The 15,539-nt window shown below is 36.9% G+C and overlaps 1 long non-coding RNA gene across 2 annotated transcripts; it reads left to right on the top strand.

Annotated features, from left to right (window-relative positions):
* Nucleotides 1–12,202: 12,202 nt before the first annotated feature.
* Nucleotides 12,203–13,854, top strand: LOC143907523 (uncharacterized). 2 transcript variants are annotated; one of them, XR_013259877.1, is made up of 5 exons: nucleotides 12,203–12,319; nucleotides 12,417–12,558; nucleotides 12,660–12,778; nucleotides 12,882–13,190; nucleotides 13,385–13,854. It is a non-coding gene; the product is annotated as an uncharacterized LOC143907523 (long non-coding RNA). The 2 variants fall into 2 exon arrangements; XR_013259878.1 differs by lacking the exon at nucleotides 12,203–12,319 and having other exon boundaries at nucleotides 12,360–12,558.
* Nucleotides 13,855–15,539: the final 1,685 nt, after the last annotated feature.

The following is a 15,539-nucleotide window of genomic DNA, read 5'->3' as shown; positions in this document are numbered from 1 at the left end:
CAGTCTTACTGCTATAAACGCGTTCAAAGTTCATTTCAGTACGTTTTTTTCTTGTTTTCAATCCATACATTTTCAGTCGCATTGTGATAAACCTCTTCAGGATTTTAGTAGTGATATCATGGCAGAGAGGTACATCTGCTCCTTCCCAGACATACTGTAGCTCTTTTACTAAGAAGTCTACAATGTTCATATTTTTGGCTTCAGTAAGTGTGTCTATCAGATTGCGGAAAGTAATTTCACTCTTCAAGATTGCTTTGAAACAAGGATGTGACACGTACAGAAGGCTCCCCTCTTTGTAACTCCTCATTTGAACAATAATGGAATAAGGGTGATGCCCTTCACCTTTCCAAAGAACACTTTTGAAACAGTTATCGCAGACTGTCATGTTTGTGCACTTCACACTATACACAATTGATCCAGCTATGTCATATATTATTGACCACTCCCATTCATCAATGCTATGCATCTGGTCATCAGTCACCTGTGGGACTTTAATAGCACATGTTTCGAAGAATGCATTCAAGTCTTCTTGTTGTTGTCGTGAGATTGCTACAGCTTTAGAAAACTCCAAGAAATCTTGTTCAATTTTTTCACCTACAGTGTCATCAACATCATTATCGTAGTTGGTGTTTTTCTTGGTATTGATGCACAGCTGTGACAAGGTAATCATTTTCAAATTTTGTTTTAGATGGAGAGCGTAAGGAACAGGCTGTTTGAAGCGCAGAAGAGAAAACAGGTTTTCGAGACAATCTTGAGTGAAGCGGCCAAGTAATAAAAAAGAAAAACCAACTTCATTCAAAAAATAATTCTGCAGCAATATTAGACAATCAACTGCCATGAGTAGTCCTGTCTGGACTGGTTTCCAGTGACCTTTTGTACCAATCTTCATATGTTGGAATACATAAGCTGTGAATTTAAGATGCTCAATGGCTTTGTTGTATGCATCTTCATTTTTCTTACTGAGAGCTAACTTCTGACCTCTGTTGGTGACAAGAGCAAACCAATGATCTACAAGAGAAATGAAGAAAGCTGTAGTGAGAATTTTTGTATCTCCTGTGGTCTTAGCATACATCTTGAGGCCAATTACCGTTCTTTGACAAATGACAGACCTTGCTGTGGAAACTTTCATTGTGGAAAAGTGATTACTCTTCGCGTGAAGACTAGACTCTTTTAATTTGTTTGCAATATTAAATTCAAACTTGTTTTCATGACGTATTAGTTCTTCTAAGTGTTTAACTTCCACAATAGGATAGCTGAGGCCTTGAGAATGCACAACTGATTGAGGCAAACAAATCACTTTCTGACTCTCCAACATGGAACGGATGTTTTTGAATAAATGCACAGGATCAGGCATGATGCATAATTTGTCTTGTGGTCGTGCTGGGTGAGGGACGGTGCATCTCTTTACCGTTTTCATAGCGTCCAACATTCCAAGCCCTCCACAAAGATAGATTGTCAGGCCCCATGTCTGAAGTCACAGAGGCAACTTTCAGGCCAATATTCTCAGCTCTTACAATAACCTTATTGATGATGTCTTTTAATGCATTTCCTGTAACATTACAGTCTGTTTGATTTGATTCGGAATCAATCTTGTTTGTGAAATAATATGCCACGGCATACTTCCACCGAGTGGTGATTCCTGCTAATGCAATGATTAATGCTTTCTTTGCCAGGCCAGTGTGCTTAGGAAACGTACATAAGCCAATGATCCATTTACTGGAAGAGTAATACATTTCACCGGGCTTAATAGCCATTTCATCAAATGCTACCATGCAATGCCTCTCACAAAGTGCCATATATGGAACTTGACACTTAACTACATCAAATACTTCTTCCAGAATGCCTGACTCAAACTTCATGTGTTCAACAGCTTGCTGAAGTTTTCTGACTGAAGGAAAAATTGGAAACTTTCTGACGAAATCTGAGTAGCCTTGCGTGCCCCATTTCATTTTGTATATTAGTCCGTCAGTAATAGTTGGAGTGCTCCACTTTCTTCCTTTTGTAGTTTTTGCACATATAGCCTTCAATTGGTCTTGGCGCAATCTGCCGGTTAATAATTCATGGCTGCGATGATGGAAATCTTGAAGTCTTTTAAGATCTATTTTCATTTTTGTATGTTGCCTCTTAATACTGCAGTAATTCTTAAAAACTCTATCTGCCATCTTTTGCATGAAAACATGTTTCGTCTGGAGTTCGGTTAATTTTTTTTCTTTTAATTCTAATCGCCGCTTCAAAGCTTCCACAGATTCTTCTTCCGTGGTATCTGTAACTGGTGAGGATGTTGATGACTGTTCTTCCGTGATATTTGCAACTGATGAGGATGTTAACGACTGTTCTTCTGTGGTATTTACAGCTGGTGAGGATATTGACGACTGTTCTTCCGTGATATTTGCAACTGATGAGGATGTTAACGACTGTTCTTCTGTGGTATTTACAACTGGTGAGGATGTCGACGACTGTTCTTCCGTGATATCTGCAACTGGTGAGGATGCTGACGACTGTGTTTCCGATGTAGATATTTTCTTGGTTAAATTGACAGAGGTGACAAAAATTGCTGGGCGGATAGGAGTGTTATCCAAATTTATGTTAGAAACATCTTTCAAGATACTTCGTGATTGAGGGAGGAGTATCGGAGGATGGGGAATGGCTGGTGGAGCACTGGGCAGGTGACAGTAGTTATGATCATTAAAAGAAAAATTATTAAAGGCAGACAAAGAATTTTCTCCTGAAGATAGTAATGATGGAATAGCCGAGCATCACAACTTTCTTGAACCATCGACCCTCCTCTGCTCCCACTGGTCTAAGCCAAAATGCATCTAAACATTAAAAAGGGGTACGATTAATTTATTAACAGAAAATTTATTAACAGCAGTAGAAACACATAGTGATGCATACTTCGCAAACTGTGCTATTTGTATAAGGTTGCCAATTTGGACGGTTTACTAATGAAATCCATTTTGCACGCCTTTTTGATTCTTTCGGAAATTGAAACAATATAAGGCCTTGCTTTTCCTTTACATTACAGCCACTAACTGAACAGTGCCTCATCTGGAAATAGATCAAATAAACGAATTATAATGAGAATCCGACAGAATGAAAAGTTTACGCTGCATATATGGTGCAGGGCACAAATAAGCAACCCACAATGTCAGTAAAGTCCTCTGCAGTTATTTAACAACACAGAAAAGATATTTCTACTTACCTTGATCACAAGAAATAATAATATATATGCATTTATAAACTTTAGTCAACACTGTCAGTTGTATAATGCAGGCATTCCCACTCTGCCGCCGCTGCCATTTTGTGATCGTACGCCCTGATGTCTATTGGTCTATAAACGACCAATCAGAAGGAGGAACAAATTTGCGTTTCTTTACTAATATAGGACTCTAACCTGATGGACACGTCTTAAGAGGACAATATTGGTAACTGCTTTATCCTGCCTTCTTTACTGGCTTTATAACGCTCAAGGAACTCTTTGGTAGCTTCTAAAACAAAATCAGTCTCTGTCACATCTAATGCCGCATCAGCTCCCATTCGATAGAAAAAGCTCCTGTCAGTTTACAGATTGCTTGTTTCGGAGCTGAGTTCATAACGTGATTTATTTATTAATTCAATAATTCATTTATTTATTTTATCATTAAATATTAATTAATATTTATGTATTAATAATTTAATGATAGAATAAATAAATAAATTATTGAATTAATAAATAAATCACGTTATGAACTCAGCTCCCGAATAAGCGATCTGTAAACTGATATGATTTTTGAGTAAATTAATTAATTAATTAATTAATCAAATTAGAATCAAAGCCATACGTAAATATATATACATATATATTTTTTCCAACTTGTTTAACTGCGCACCGATTATTTGTCGCACTTGAAACACAGCTATCGTTGGAACATTAATTAATTAATTAATTTTTAATTAATTATTAATAAATAAATTATTAAATTAATGAATAAGTCACGATATGAACTCAGCTTCCGAGCAAGCAAACTGTAAACTGATATGATTTTTGAATAAATGAATGAATAAATTTTTAATTAATTAATAATTTAATTCATTCATTCGTTCATTCATTCATTCATAAATAATATTGTGTCAGCGACAGTATTATTTGCACTGATAGACTTACCAATATATTTGGAATCTGTATTTCCTGCATTCTGCAAAAAAGCACAAACAGTATTATATATATATATATATATATATATATATATAATTGAAATAAATTAAAAATATATCTTGTCACTTTGTATATTTATTTCAAACTTACGTCGTCGTTGTGTCAAAATATGTGCGCCAAAAGACAGCTGGGGACAGCGTTGCCGTTTCTCGATCAGTCACGGTGCACGAATAGCTAGAACGTTGCACGCGTTTTGAATGCGTTCCAAAATGCATCAATTTTAGTGGACCAGGCATTAATGACGTTAAGTGTACTGTTCAGAGATGACAAAAATCAGAGGTGACGAGAAACAGTGCATTTCGTGCGTGCATAAAGCACACAAGTGCGTGCACTTTTCTTGTAATACGCACCGTTCGCGGCACGCCTCTGGTCACAAGCACGCAACACGATACATTAGACGCGAATTGACTGTCGGCCGCATCTGAGTTCCCGAGGAGGGCTTTCTAATACTTTCTGAACTCTATCTCGGCCGCCCTACGACCACACGTTCTATCAAAATGCCAAGGTAACCTAACCGGCATTCACACAGTAATCTGACTGTGGCGGTCAGCTGTCCGCCACGAACACACGAGCGTACGACCGTACGTACGCGGCACAGATAGTACAACGGGCGCGCGGCACGAAGTGTCCGGGTTCCTCCACTTCCTGTTCCGAAGACCAAGACGAAGGATCGACCTGTCCTGACCTCCATGGTAAATACTCTACCGTGGAAGTGCATCCCGAAGACCAAGACGAAGTAGAAGTTTACGCCGATTGCACACTGGGGCCATTCCGACCCAGCCCATCCGGCAGCACTGGAATCAGTCGTAAACAAGGCGCCGTCTACTTCCAGTCCGACTCCAGCTCCAACTCCAGTTCTTGAGATCTCAACGAAGGATCAGAAGGAAGAGACTTTCCTACCTTGAAAACTTATCCCAATAGAGGTCCAGGCGAAGGACCAACTTCCTATCTTTAAGATAGAGACCCTTCTACCTTGGAAACTCATATCGATTGATCTACTAATCCCAGTTCCACGAATCCGACATCTTCCAATTCCACACGATCGGGGAAACTCTGTGGCCACGCAGACGGACTACGTATTTAAAACTCCTTCTCAACTACGTCTTCCACGTTCCCGACTGAGTCCCGTTCCGTCCACACCAAGAGGCAAGCCAAGGACTCCCGGACGAAACCTGGTGATACCACGAAAGAGTTCCCCTAAGAAGAAGAGTTTCGTTAAACAACTTTTCCAAGAAGAGTAATGAGAATATTGCATTACACAACAATAACTTACACTTACACACACGACCACGTACTCATACACATTGAAGAGGTTTATTACTTGTACATAGAGCATGATAAAATATAGTGAGATTTTACCTATATGAAAAGATTCGTTATTGTGGGAATCGACGTACCTACCCTGATATCCTAACCATAATCTACCCCACACTGACCAATCTATACGGTAATCTAATCGGTATGTGCGATTACCAAGATTGGGCCTTGGCCGAGATCGAGCCTTAATTACCGCGGTGGCACCGGAGTGGAGATCTTACAAATTAGCTGCTCGCTGCTGCTTGGCGGCGTCGGGACACTTTTTTCGGGGATGACTCCTCGGCTGCGGCTGGTTCGACAATAAAGTAATGAGCGGCCGGCCCGGCGGGACCACGCTGGCACCCGCGCATGCGCCTTCAAACTCGCGGTTTTTCGCCCCGTAAATCTGTCGCGCGTGCCGCCCTGCTCGCGGCGCCGCTCGCATCCGCTGCCTGCCCGCGGCAATTTCAATTGGCTGTCATGGTGTACGGGCTCATCTCAGTGTTAGCCCGGCTGGCCAGACTCTGGCTATCCTGCTCGGCGCCCTAAGTGCCGCCGGGGTAAGGCGTCCGGGGCGTCCACTCGCTCCGCGGTAGCGGTGACGTACCCCTCTCTTATGCTGCAACGGGGCCAGGGATGTGCTGTGCGAGACCATCTATGCGCTTTGGCGACGGTGGGCCCGCGTGACCCGCTCGCCGGTCAACCGCTCACTCCAGCGTCCCCTAAGCGACTCTCCTTGCCTCGTTGCGACACACGTCGTTACATATCTCGTCGTCGATCTCATGCTCCGGCACCACCTGTCATTCCTACAAAATCTAACTAGAAAAAATAATTCGTTAACGCAATTAGCCCTCCCCTACTCGAGTCGAGGCGCCATCCCCGACCTTCCCCTCGGCCGAGCTACCGTCTGGGCGGTGAATGCGACAATGTCATGTCACAATTTGTAGTTTTTTATTATATTTTGATTGAAGGGTGTTTAGTTAACAAAACTGCATGGGAGGAGAATTAATGAGTATCTACATTTTGATGCCTAAAATGTAGGTATATGTATATTTGTAATTTTTTTTATTGTATTTTGATTGGAAGAAGTGTTAGTTAACGAAGCTATGCGGCTATGCAGTTTTGTTCACTAAGTTAATTGGTTTACGTTTAACCTGCCATGTGATTTTATAAGTTATCATATAACTAAAACAACCTAGCTTCCGAAGCGCGGATCTAGCTCGCGGCTGGTCAGGGTTCGGAGTAGGCGCGAAGGAAGACACAAGACTCGGTTAAAATAGAAAACGTAACAAGATTTATTCAATTAAGTGCAAATACATACGTGCGATCGCGGAGATCGAAGCGAATAGCGTAGCGGAGCTATGTACAGAGATCGCGGTGTTGAAGGCGGAAGTGTCGTGGATATATACAAAGATCGCGGCGTTCACGGACGCGGAGGTGGCAACGGCGGGATACAGAGATCGCGGAGCTCGAAGGCGTGAAGATCGCAGATATATACAAAAAATCGCGGCGTTTGCGGACGTGGGTGTGGTAATAGCGGGATACAGAGATCGCGGGGTTTCGCGGACGCGAATATAGTAACGGCGGTGTGCCAAGATGGCTGTACGCGATTGTCATCTTACCAACACTCTACGTTGATTGGTCGATTCACTTATGACTTACGACTTACGATACAACTCATTGTAGACCGGGCTTAAGAGGATCCTGCAACCGTATGATTTACCGACATTATCGTTTTTAAATGGATCTTTTAATTGGCTTTATAGAATTGCAAAAATCTTTTACAAAATTAAAGTCTGCACAAAAAATTAAAAATATTACTTATTTGGGCACATACAGCTGTCACCTCCCGCGAAAAACGATCTAATATGAATCTAACTAAAATCATATTAAATCATATTTAATTTGGGTAAAATTCAAATTAAATCCAGAATTTATATTAAAATTATATTTGTTTAAATATACAGTTTTAATTTGCACTTATTCAAATCAGTTATGTAGATTAAATATGATCCACAATAAAATAGGGCTTTAATTAAAATTTAATTAGATCACTTATGTGGATCATATAACACTTCGAATCAAATATGGTTTTAATTTGTATTTAATAAGATAACTTATGTGGATTATATATGATCCAGAACCATACATGATGCAGAATATTTATATATAAGACTTTATTAAAAAGTTAATGTGTTCTGTATGCGACTTTTACTCGATTCAATTGCGGCTTTAACCCAAAGGGCCTAGCGGAGTAAGCATGTGAAATCGGCCGTTGATCATACGGAGCTGACATTAATGTCACAAGTTAGTACCAATATGATAAAACTTTCCACCAAATATTATTTAAAAAAATTCATTTTTTTAGAAGTTATACAGGGAGAAAGTAAAATAAAGAAATATATTTTTCTCGAAAACCACTTGACCGATCTTGATGAAAAAAATATGTTATGTAGACTAATAAAACTAATTAACAAAAAAATGTCCAAAACGTTTGCCAAAAAAAGACCAAAAAAAAAAATTTGAATTTTTAAATATATTTTTTTTAGGGTGATATTTTCGAGGTACCCCTTTGAAATTTTTACGAAAATTTTTCTTAAAGTGTCCACTATAACATATATTTTTTCAATTTTTTTTAAATGGTGGAACATAGTTAAAAATACGAAAATCGTAAGCGTCGCGTCACTCCGGCGCACAGTGCAGTGCCATTCCACGTTGCGGGTGTTTGATGTAACTTTACTAGCACATATGTACGTCTGCAATTAGCCTATAATATGTATACTTTTTAATTTTTATAGTTTCCAGAGTTTACCACGTGGAGGTTGCAGTACGGTTTTAAACTCCTTATTGGGGTGCTTTTTTAACGCGAGTCCCCTCGCCTTTCACTACGTTTCCGTAAAATCAGGGTGCTTTTTTAACGTGAGTCCCCTTAAACAGATCGCTAATGGGCTACGAACAATTGGATGCTGCTGTCATATTGCTGCAATTATATATTATCTATTTCATGCAAGATATTTAGCGAAAATTTTGAAACCAGCAGAAATACTGAGCGATCTGTTTAAGAAAACAAATAATATTCCAGTAATAGACAGTGTGATAGTGAAGAAGATTAAATAAATCGTAGGTGTAGGGTGTAATGAGAGACGAGGGGTCTTACATTCAAAAAGCACCCCGATTTTACGGAAACGTAGTGAGAGGCAAAGGGACTCACGTTAAAAAAGCACCCCGATTTTACGGATACGTAGTGAGAGGCGAAGGGACTCACGTTAAAAAAGCACCCTGATTTTACGGAAACGTAGTGAAAGGCGAGGGGACTCACGTTAAAAAAGCACCCTGATTTTACGGAAACGTAGTGAAAAGCGAGGGGACACACGTTAAAAAAGCACCCCAATAAGGAGTTTAAAACCGTACTGCAACCTCCACGTGGTAAACTCCGGAAACTATAAAAATTAAAAAGTATACATATTATAGGCTAATTGCAGACGTACATATGTGCTAGTAAAGTTACATCGAACACCCGCAACGCGGAATGGCACTGCACTGTGCGCCGGAGTGACGCGACGCTTACGATTTTCGTATTTTTAACTATGTTCCACCATTTAAAAAAAATTGAAAAAAATATATGTTATAGTGGACACTTTAAGAAAAATTTTCGTAAAAATTTCAAAGAGGTACCTCAAAAATATCACCCTAAAAAAAATTATTTAAAATTTCAAATATTTTTTTTGTCTTTTTTCTGGCAAACATTTTGGACATTTTTGTTGTTAATTAGTTTTATTAGTCTACATAACATATATTTTTTTTCATCAAGATCGGTCAAGTGGTTTTCGAGAAAAATACATTTCTTTATTTTACTTTCTCCCTGCATAACTTCTAAAAAAGTGGATTTTTTAAAATAATGTTTGGTGGAAAGTTTTATCATATTGGTACTAACTTGTGACATTAATGTCAGCTCTGTATGATCAAAGGCCGATTTCACATGCTTATTCCGCTAGGCCCTTTGGTTTTAATTTGATTCTTATTAAAACGTAATTTTGTTTAAATAATGTTTAAATAATATTTGCAGTAAAATTTGTTTCTTTATTTGTCGAACTTAACATGTAAAATTTTTTTATTCAAATTAAAAAAAAAATAATATAGTCATATAAGATTATATATGATCAGATCAGAATATTGTGCATCTCAAAGTATCCGATAGATGGCATTCGATGTGATCTGTTTCTCGTAATTAAAATTTGACAAAGAGTGTTATAAGATAACGGTATCAAGAAGACACGACATTGTCTCGGAACGACACAATTTTTGTATCAGTTATATCGTGAAGTCCACTCTTATAATAAAGTAGCACGCTTAAAAATTAAAGTTTTATATAATCTTGTTCAAATTTAAATTGGTATAATTTTAAATTTAAAACAAAATTATATAAAATTCTAATAATATCAAATAACACTTATATATGACAAATTTGACTTATATGATTATATTTGACTTATATGACAAATTTGACTTATATGATTATATTTGACTTATAAGATTATATTTGACAAATTAATTTTGAATTTATTACCATATTTAATCCACATTTGACAAATTAAAACCATATTAACTCTGCATTTCCTTAGGTCTGTGCGGCTGATTTTGCATATTTTAACAAAGCAAGGTCCAGTTTAATCCATATATAGATTAAATAAGATTGGGGTACTTTAATTTGATTTAAATATGACATATTTAAATTATAATTAATTTGCATATTCGATTCTAATAAGATTCTTATTAAATTCATATAAGCTTTTAATACGGTTTTAATACAATCGTTTTTCGCGGGCTGACGACAATATTTGCTTAAAACAAAAACTCTGCAGTTTATACATACATAATGTTTATCATTTTCTCTTGGGAAAACATGTAGGAATAATATCGTGCAAGTAGAAATAAGATTTAACGCGTACAAAAAAAGATCCATCAAAAGTTTATTTTAGTAATGCAAATACGGATGCAGAATGACTAATCCGGGAGTCAGGGGATTAGATATTGAAGTGCACGGCGCAAAGCTGGAATTTTTTTTAATCGATTCTTATGATATCCCGTAACAAGCGTGTAAAGTCTCTAGAATCAACTCGGCCTGCTTCGCCTTTTTTTATTGCAAAATATATTTAAAAACGCGTTTCTGTATAGTTTTCTTTAAATAACTCCTTCTGTGTTGGTCAAACGACAAAACTTGAAGAAAGGAAAATTGTTCGGAAGAAAATTTCCTATAAGAATAAACCTTAAAAAAATTTTTTAATCTCAAAATTGCAAAAAATACGCGAAAAAAGGGCCATTTTTACAGGTTCCCGAAAACTGGGTTAAAAATTATCATATTTAAGCGGACATTCACTCAATGATACCTTTCAGTATGCTGAACAAGTGTGCACAAGGCTCGCCTCCAATTTTTATATGGCTGCCTATTAACAAATTATTTATGCAAATTGGACGTTTGGCTCTCACGTCTGAACGGGTAAACTTATTTTGATGCACTTTATCGGAAATGAAAGGTAACGATGTCTACTTTATGAATTTAAAATAAAAACATTTTTTTCTATAATTTAACTATTATTTTAAACAATTTAAATTTCGCATATTAAATATCGGCGTTATTTATTGGCGTACAGTAATGCAAATAGCACCATTGGTTTGCGCTTAAAAAATTATGAATTTAAAAAAAAAACGTCCCGATACGACCAATAAAAGCCGAGATAATTGACTTTTACATAATTAATGATTACAACTAAATTATTTCATATTTTTACTTGAAATTTGGTGTGAAGGTACTAGAGTGAGTGCTTTAACGGCGGAATTTTTTTGCTGCAATTCGACTGCCAGGTTCGGCAAAAAATCGATTAAAAAAAATTCCAGCTTTGCGCCGTGAACTTCAATATTCTCATTTTTTAATAGCCCTGACTCCCGGATTAGACAAGTTTGAGTACAATTTCACGGAGCGAAGAAAAGCCAGCGTTTTACCCCCCACTCCATCAATTTTTGTCATGGTGGCGTTACGGCGTTGCTTAGCTAAAAAGTTCAACACGGTTGAACTTTTAGCGAAGCAACGCCGAACGCCGAAAACATGTGGTGACACAGAGAGAAATAAGTACACGTGGTGACACAGAAAGAACGAAGTTAAATAGTTATAAGAAAGAAGTTAAATAATTATAAGTATGGCTCTGAAGGGACGAATAATTTTACATCGCCAGAAAATACAAACGAAGTTAGTATCTATATATTATACAGTACTAAGCATACTTATAGGTTAGGTTGCTTTTTATTTCTTATTTATTTAAGTAATATAAATTTATTTGTTATATTGTGTTAATTTGTATTTGTTATATTGTAGGAAACTCTATTGTACACCTGTGACATATGTGAAAATGTCATTCATAAAAATGAAGTAGATCTGCATCCTTGCTTTGAGGGATTTAGTCATGTTTATATAAATAACGATTTACATATTTCATATCCTTAAAACGGTGAGTATTAATGCCTTTTTTTTATTATACATATTTTGTCAGTAGCATTAGTGGATATTGTAATGTGCAGATGACGGACAAATTATTCGTAAAAGTTTGGTGAACGGTACGGAGGCGATGGTGGTGGAGCCGAGGGAGGAGACCACCCAAATCCTAAACCAAGATGCTGAAGGCAATTGGCGAAGCAAAAAAATTCAAGAAAAGGAACAGCTTATCGAAGAAGTTCGCAAGCGTCCTCCGCTATACGATTGTCGTCGTCCTTTCGCAGAACGAGCTCTGAAAACCAGAAACAAACTATGGGAAGAAATAATTGCAGCAATGAACTGTAATATTCTACGTTTATAACTTAACTGGAATAAAATTTATTAGTGTGCTATAAACATATTTTTATTTCTTCTATTACCCACGATGGACATTGCAAGTATAAAAAAAAATGGAAATCTCTGTGCGATGCCAACAGAATCCATAAAAATAAGCAGCACCAACCGAGTGGCTCAGCGGGAACACGAAGAAGCAGCTGGGTGCACGCTGAGTGGATACAGTTTATCAACGATATGCAGTATCGTATGTATGAATTTACGAGCGTATAAACGTGTCTCAATGCACTAGTACATTTTTATTTTTATTTATTGCATGCAAATTTAATGCAAAACTGTATGTTACAGGACTGCAACCAATATTCCGGCGTCCGAAGGTCTGGAAAACCAATGTGAAGAATCCAATGATAGTGAAGACATCTTTTGTAGTGGCAGCATTGGCAGTAATAGCAGCAGTCGTGGATCACGTGAGTAAACTAACAAGTCTACTACATAGTACCCTTTATTTGTGTGACTTATGAATATAATTTTAATAGATAGGAAATACAGGATCTGTGAATATGGTTGTAGGTAAGCGTCGTCTCAGTATAGATGAAGACGGACCCTTTGATCAATTGGTTGATGCTCTCAATCGTTCACCTGCAATTAACATTCCGCCGTTTGTACCTCCTCCTCCTCCTCCTCCTCCTCCATCAACATAACCGACTGACAAAGCGGCTTTATTTGGCAATCTCGTTGCTGCCCAACTTCGAGAAATCAATCCTCGGCTAGTGGACGATGTTATGCTGCAAGTGATGCAAATTCTGACTAAAGCGAAGAAAGTGTAATCGAGAAGGATGCAAACAGTGGGCAGATTTGCGGAACCGTGTTGTAGAACATGTAAGTTTATATATTATTCAGAACGTGTTTAAATGATAATGAAAAGTATATATGTATTAAATTATATCATACAAAATTGTCAATATTCAAAATTTAGTTGAAAAATATAAAATAGTAAAATATTTATTTGACGATAGTCTTACTTTAATAATATCATGCACAGAATGTAGATATATAAAGAAACATTTTTTTAGAACATAAGAATTATGGCCAAATATTACACCAAGATTGCATTAACTCGCATGGCTGAGTTACTAAATCTTCCGACTGAAGAAACAGAAGCATGTCTTTGCAATTTGGTAGAGACTGGAGTAATCAGCGCGCGTACAGATCGCCCAGCTGGCGTAGTCCGTTTTACTGGAACGCAAGAACAAGCTGCTCTTCTAGATACAAAGGCTGCATCGTTATCAAAATTGATGGGCCTTGTAAATCATACTATATATTTAATTTATCAAGAGAAAATGGTGGCCGTTGCGCAATCTTGAAATTGGTATATGTATCTATATCAGGCTCGTGTACATTATCGTATCTCATGTTATAGATTTTAATTTTATTTTCATTTAACAACAGCATATTATTTGTAGATTTATTAACAAATTAACTTGAATTATGATTTTGGGTTGTAAAAACACTTTTTGTTTATATTTTTGTGTATTTGCTATGTAATTCGCACATAGCTACTATATTTAAACAATATTGAAAATATTGTTTATTTAGTATTTATGGAAATTCTCTATTTAGAAATTATACGCATTGCAAATAATTTTTTTCTATTGATCACTAATAAAAATAGAAAATTTATATACAAAATAACTTATTATATCCAATATGTCTTAGCTTGGATAATAGAAATTGAAACTGCAATCAGCTTTCCGCTATAATACATCTATAAAGTAAAATAATCGTTCTGCTTTTAAACGGATATGAAACAACTCGGATTGGGTTCCATTCATTTGAAAACTGAATATCTATAACCAGGAAATATACACCTTTTTTTAAAAAAAAGTAAAAAAAAGCGCCAAGTTCACGCATAGTAGTTTAACTATATGTTGTTACGTCGAAAAAAAAGAAAATGGTAGTATTATACCTCAAAAAAATTTAAGTAACAAGTGGTAGACGTAATCTTTATATCTCGAAAAATCTCGAAAAAATCTAAGCAGTAGTATCTTTATTTCCGAAAAATTATAACCCAAGTGATCTATCAAGACACATCACAAAATTATGTTACCTTATCAAAAAGAAGAGTCACGCTTCAAGTAATCTATTACAATTACAAAAAAAATGATATTTCTTTAAATTACAGCGCCAATTACAGAGAGAACATATATATTGCCTCAAAAAATAATTGTTGCACTACTTTGAAAAATCTTTAAATTGTGTTTAAATTTAACAAGGGAATACAAGATATTTAAATACAAAGTTTACATGTGTATTTTTTAGTGGTCACAAAGAATTACAGAGGTAAGAATACAAAGTAAAAAGATTTTATTAAAATACATAAATTTTTCTTGTAAAAAGACTTGACGCTGCTAGACCTCGAAATTTTAAATAAATAAGGACAACAATAAATAAAAATAATTCAGAGAAGAATGCGATGAGAGTAATATTAAATGATAATCAGCGTGGATGTGCGAGTGAGTGATATGGGTGTGCGTGACGACGCAGACGGCGGATAATGCGGCTTATAATTAAGTAGAGGATAAGTTCATTTATTTACATCGAATTCGAGGTATTATTACACCTAGACACCGAAAACTACGGAGCGCACTATCTGGACCTCGTCATCAGCAACCTGGGACACCTAGACATCAATTTCAAGGTATTAATACACGTAAACACCGAAAACTACGGAGCGCACTATGTAGACTCGTCATCGGCAACCTGGGACACCTAGACATCGAATTCAACGTACGATTACACATGGACACGAAAACTATGAAGCGCACTATCTGGATCTCGTCATCGGCAACCTGCGACACGTGGACATCAAATTCAAGGTATTAATATACGTAGACACCGAAAACTACGGAGCGCACTATGTGGACCTCGTCATCGGCAACCTGGGACACGTAGACATCGAATTCAACGTATTATTACACCTGGACACCGAAAACTATGAAGCGTACTATCTGGACCTTGTCATCGGCAACCTGGGATACCTAGACATTGAATTCAAGCTTGATTCCTAAGAATCGACTTAAAAATTCCCTAGCGGCACTTTCTGCCAAGCGTAGAGAATCTTCTTTTCCGTTGACTCAATATATAGGATAATTACATGAAACAATTACCTTGAATTAATCGTCGCGTCGCGTAATAAAGAGTCACACGGTCGGTCTCGCTCCGCGCGTA

The sequence above is a fragment of the Temnothorax americanus genome, unplaced genomic scaffold (assembly GCF_048541705.1).
Source record: "Temnothorax americanus isolate GAGA-0224 unplaced genomic scaffold, ASM4854170v1 Scaffold83, whole genome shotgun sequence".
NCBI lineage: Eukaryota > Metazoa > Arthropoda > Insecta > Hymenoptera > Formicidae > Temnothorax > Temnothorax americanus.
This window is presented reverse-complemented; position numbering and strand designations above follow the sequence as displayed.